Source organism: Equus asinus, chromosome 10 (genome assembly GCF_041296235.1).
Source record: "Equus asinus isolate D_3611 breed Donkey chromosome 10, EquAss-T2T_v2, whole genome shotgun sequence".
NCBI lineage: Eukaryota > Metazoa > Chordata > Mammalia > Perissodactyla > Equidae > Equus > Equus asinus.
In genome coordinates this window covers 49,943,840-49,950,311 of record NC_091799.1, presented here as the reverse complement: position 1 = coordinate 49,950,311, position 6,472 = coordinate 49,943,840, and positions in this window count along the sequence as shown.

Below are 6,472 nucleotides of genomic sequence, written 5' to 3'. Positions count from 1 at the left end.
GGAAACTTAGGGTACATAGCCAAAGAGATACTTAGACAAAGTTTTATACCACTCAAAAATATAATTTTTATTAAAAAACATCCGGTGTAAATAAATATTTAATCCATTAAGTTGGAAAAATATCAACAGAATAAATTTAAATAAGAGGAATAGAATGTAAAAGATATAAACAGATATTCATGGGTTCTGAAATAAGTAGACGGGATATATAAAGAAGTGATTCTTTGAAATTGAAACAAAATAGACCAACTTCTGTCTATGATTATGACACTTGGGGGAAAAAAAGACACAAAACATCATTAAGAATATAAACAACCATTAACTACAGATATGAGAAGAGTTGCAAAATGTTTACAGTATAACATTAATTTAACATTATATTACTATAGTTGGAAATTTACATGAAGAGGATTATTTCAAAATATATATTATATATGTATCTATATATACAATATGCATGTATAACTATAAATAAATACAATATATACATACGTATTTATATATGTACATATATATAGTCAAATTACTAAGAAAAAAATAATTAAGACTCCCAAAATCTGGAAAAATCTGAAGATTCTAATAGAGCTGTGTCTCTTCAAAATTCCTAGTTCAGAAAGCATTCTGTGAATATCTTCTAAGAACAGATAATTTCAAAATTCTTGTAGTGTGTAGATTAATCCTCATTTGTTTTATAAACCTGTATAGTTCCCAAAACACCTCTCATTAGTGTAAACCAATCTCATTTATAAATATAGATTATAATTGCCTAAATTCATAGTAGTTGTTAAACCTAGCAGTATTTAAGGATGACATATCTGCAGACCTGTTCAAGTAAACCCACTTCCTCTCCTTCTTCGCACTCTCCAAGGCTCTGCACTGGCTAAGATCTAAAGACAAAAGTCCTGTGTGTGATTTGTGTGGCCCTCAATGGCTTGGCTATTTGGCCATCTGCTCTCCAGTGTTCTCAATTCTTGGCACTTGGCTTCCAGAAAATAGCCTAACGCAGGAGCTCCCACTGCCTGGAGCACAATTCCCCGCTCTTCATCTGCTTTCTTTGGCCCCCGGTCTCAGCTTGCATATACTTCTCTCAGAGACAGACCCCTTTGGTGTTAATAGTGTAAAATGCCCTCACTACACGTTAGCATATTTATTCATATCAACAAAATATTTCTGAAGAATAGCAAAAAAATAATGAACTAACTCATAATGTACTAAACTTGGAGAAAAATGTAAAACTAATAAAATGCAATTCTGATTAAAATCCCAATAGAGATTTTTCTGGAGAAACTTGGCAAAGTGAATCTAAATTTGATCTGAAAGAATGAGCATGTGCTAATTGTCCAGAGGAGAAAAATTTTAAAAATTAACAGTGCACATTGAACTTTCCATGGGACCAGCGTAAAATACAGAGGCTGAATAAGTGGACAGAGGAGAGTGTTTAGAAATGAACACCACCCCCCCAAAAAAACACCCACAAAAATCGTAGCACACAAGTGCATGTTTTACATGAAAGTTCAAGGAAATGGAAGGTTGGGCTTCACAATGTCTATATGGAGATGAAGGAAAACATTATGGCAGCCCAAAATATGCGTCTTTGCCATAAAAGTTACTTTGAGCTGAAGGCAATTAAGAAGCAGCAGACTCAGGAAAGTTTCCCTTTTCCGCCTAAAGGAGGATCCAACTTCTCCTTTTACTGGAGACAGACTCTAATCAGCCCAGAGACAGCACTGGAGGAAGCTGCAAAGTAACATGACTGCACCACCTCCCTCCCATGTATTTACCTTCCCACAGTTTGCCACTCGTGGAAGATTAGAACTGCATCCTTTTGTCCTGCCATTTCTTTATAAATGCATGTTTTTGTTTTTGCTTTTGGTGAAGATGTTATATAAGCCACAGTTCTAAGCCACCGCTTTGAGTTACTTTTTTGTTGAGGTTTCTCCTGCATGTTGTATGCTGCGTGCACTGCATGCATTAATAAACTGATTTCCTTGTGCTAACCTGACTTTTTGTTAAAGAGTCACAGCTGAAAGCTAACATTCATAGAGGTAAATTTTTGCCTCCCCTATGGAGACAAATTTCCAATTTAGAGGTAAAGAATAAGACTTTTCTTTCAAATTCACGATCTTTACAGCAGGTGGCTCAAAAACTTAAATCAAAGAAATAAATGCATTTATAAAATAAATACATATATAGTGCTTGAATATTTTTAACAAAGAAATGTCATATTGTATTCAGAAAAAATATGTTTAAAGGATGACAGTAATATTTAGGATTTTCAACGTGAGGAAGTGGGCTCAGGCATTCTCCAGAGCTGCTGGCGTGAGTGCAACTTAAAACAAATTTTCTGGAAGTGTTTGGCAATATTTATCAAATGTCTTTAAGAAACATCTACACTTTCTCCACTTTTATGGATTTAAGAAAATACATAGTATGAAGATGCGAGCAAACGTCAAGTGAAGATGTTAAATGGATCACTGCTTTTGATAATAAGAATAAACTGGGAACAATCTAAATGATCAACATTACTAGATTGATGAAATTAAACATTATGCAGCTGACCTTACCCCATTGATAATACTGATGTAAGTTAGGTGTCTTGTTATGTAAATATGTGAATAATATATTTGAAGTAAAAAATATATTACTATCCTTTTAAAGAAATATATGTGCAGAAAAATTATAATCTCTTATAGTTGACTTAGCAGGTTTTGCATTGAGATGGAGAAGAATGAAACCAAGAGTAGAAATCAGGCTTATGGTGCAGCAACTAAGAGGATGTGCTGAACTGAATGGAGATTGAAGAATTTGGCAGACAGTGCACCAGAGCATTCTAGAATCCAGTTTAATTTATTTACCACATACTATGAACTTTGTACTTTATGGCTTTCCAAATAACATAAACTAGACTCTGATGGTCAAAGTTCCCCGAGGATGACTTCTATCTCTCTGTGATGCTCTTAAGTTTCTGATAGGGAGAGCACTGCTCCCTCCTTGCCCTCTGACGTGTCCTAGACTTATTTCCACAACTCACGACAGTCTGCGTGGTGTTTTCATCTGCCACACATTTCTGTCTCCCTAACTACAATATATTTGAGAGGAGAGTCATCCTCTAAATAGTCTTTTATTCACAATCATTAGTACAATATTGCATATATTAGGAGGTTTATATATCAATAGATTACTTCAAGAATTTGATGACTTCTACACTTAATATTTTCCCATTTTAAACTTGTATATATGGGCAAAGAAAATATAAATATTTGCTTTGATATCCTCTATGACATCACACTGAGCCAAAGGGCTAGCTTTGAGGACCTTTTGAGTCAGGGAAAAATGGTCTTTGTAAAAGAAAGAAAGACACCAAGCAGAAAGGTGGTGACGTTGACTATTTGTTCCATTCTAATATCAAAGTGTGCATGATGCCCGCACTTTCAGTACAGCCTGACTAGCAACATCTGTCCAGCCAACATCCACAACCATCAGTGAGGAGTGTTCCCATCTTCTGGACACTGCTTCTTGGTCTCTCCAAAATGGGTCATAAATGCAATAAATATAATCAGTTGACAAAATAGTGGTTGGTACCATCACAATGCTAGCAGGACAATTTATCATTTGATTACCTGTAGTCTAAACACATGTGCAAGAAAGTGATGTTTCTTTTAAATGAGCGAATGGACATCTTATAGTTGAAGCAAGATAAAATGTCAAGTCCTTCCCAAATGTTTCTATGGTTATGCCTAGCTACTAACCCCACTTAACTGTAAATATTCCATTTTTACCTGAAAAATAATTACCTGAAAAATGTGTGCTAAATGAAGACTTCAGAAATATTCAGAGATAGCTCAAACAGTAGCCTATGTTTTTACATTTGACAACAGGTTTTTGTCCACAATTTTGGCTTTATTCAGTTCACTCCCCAAATTATTTGCCTCCGGACTCATGGATTGTGCTTCATCCATTTCTAATCCAAACTTCTTAAGATAAAGCATCCTAATTCCTCACAGATCCATCAGAATTTCTACTTTCCAATCCTATTCATTTTAATTATTTTCTCATCATCTAAATCTCTATGCTTTAAGCTTATAAAATAGCAAGTTTGTGGGAAATATCTGCACAAATATTCAGATAATTCAGATATTGCATAAAATATCTGAATTATCTCAAATCAGTGAACTTTCTGCCCCCATACACATTATCTACGAGAGCCAAGTGGCTTTCTTACCTTGAGAAGGGAAGTAAAAGCTGATGACAGAAGATCACTTATAGGTATAGTATATCTAGAGAGAGGAAAATTAGTTAAAGGCAAAATTGGTTACAGACATCTTCCCAAGAGATAAGATCTTAGAAACTAAAGAGATAAAATAGAACCTCCTTGATTTTCTTTCTCCATATTGGCTTCTTTCTTTCCTTGAAGAGATGACAGAAGATCCAGGTTGAAAGGCACAGAGCATCAAAAAGGAGATTATTAGCGAGAAGTATTTAAAAAATGACCACTTAACTGGAGCTATGGATTTCACACTTCAGTGCCGCAAACACTTAGGGGCACAAAGCACCAAGGAACCAAAGAGGGGAGAGTTTAAATAACCTAGAAAATGACATCATAACCATCCTGAGATTTCTTCTGGAGAGCTCTCTTTCTAATAATCCTGGGAGGATATCAATTAAACTGGTTCTAGTTGATACTGAAAATTTTACTAAAATATCTAAATGGCAATCAAAGATTATGCCTTAAAACTGACGTGGTTGGACTGACTTCTCTCTAGCTTTTTTTTTTTATTATTTAATTAACAGCTTGACAGCAACTGTTTTCTGAATGTTTCTTCAGCAGATTTTGTATGCATTTTATTTCAACAGAGAACAAATTAGTAATAGCAGGAAAATTGCCAAAGTAAGGAAAATTAAGTTTTTCATTTGGTTATTTAATTTCTCCCTTCAACAAAAATCATGAGCTATAATGCTTTCATTTTTCTCTTTCATGAAGCAAGTTCCAAATAGGTATCATTCATTAATTAAATGACATCGAAACAACTTGTGCAATCACCAATAAAAGCAGCAGCAAATTCTTAAGAAAATATATCATGAAGTTTTTGATGAACATATTGAAAGTGTAATTAATCTAAAAATCCAATTTAAGGAAATGATTGTTATTAAACCCTCTTGAACACACGGCCAGAAATCAAGTTGATGAAAAGCTCTTATCTTAGATTGGAAGTTATGAATTCATGAAGAACAGCGCACTTTGTTTCAAATAAGCTTTTGCTTTATTTTTCATAGCAACAATTGATTTGAAAAATGTGAAAAATACTTCATCACTTTATTGCGTAAAGCAAAATTGTGCTAGTCAATCCAAAATCTTTGATATGCTCAATATTTTTTTCTAAGAACATCAGAATCTGAGGTCTGGGATGAATACATCCTATGACTACCTACAATGTGAAAAGCAATAAGTGAAATTAAGAAAAAACATATTAACAGCATATGCCATTCTTCCGATCAAAGAACCAGTGCTACATGCTTATGAAATGATGGAAGTTAGAGAGCTAGGTTATAATACTGAGTATATTTACTTAATTTTTTCACTTCATTATATGTCATAACTAGTTTCACAATTCTGCACTCTTATTTTAATGATCTCGGGGCAAATTAATATAAAGAGAAACAACTGTAACTGATTTCTTCAGTTGATCCAGATTCTGGCCATTATGAATAACAGTGCAATGGATACCTGTACGGAAATATACATGCTCAACTCTACTTCTTTTTTTTTTTTTTTAAAGATTTTTAATTTTTTTTTCCTTTTTCTCCCCAAAGACCCCCGCCATTACATAGTCGTATATTCTTCGTTGTGGGTCCACCTAGTCGTGGCATATGGGATGCTGCCTCAGCATGGTTTGATGAGCAGTGCCACGTCCGCGCCCAGGATTCGAACCAACGAAACACTGGGCCGCCTGCAGCGGAGCGCGCGAACTCAACCACTCAGCCACGGGGCCAGCCCCCCTCAACTCTACTTCTTTAGAATAGTTTTCTAGAAGTGAAATTACTAAGTCAAGGGACAGAAATCCACATTGCCAAATGAACCACAAGATGAATTTTAGAACATTTAATAGCAATGTATGGCAGGGCGTCTATTTCCCCATCATTGTGAAAGTCTTTGCTTCTGCTTTTGATATGTATGTATGCATATGTCCACCATATATTTGTACTTTAGAATTTATGTAAAACAACTAAAATATCAGTGTCAACTCCACCACCACCATCACTTCCATCATCACAATCTGAACTGTGCCTCATTTGTTTGTGTGTGTACTTGTAAGTAATTAGAATAAGGGACTACAGTTGGGTAATTGAAGATAATAAGCTGCCATAGCTTGTTTTCTTTTTTGAGGAAGATTAACCCTGAGCTAACTGCTTTCATATACATACAAAATGATAATAATGAACTATTACAGAACTTTAGAAATAGAATCTATGA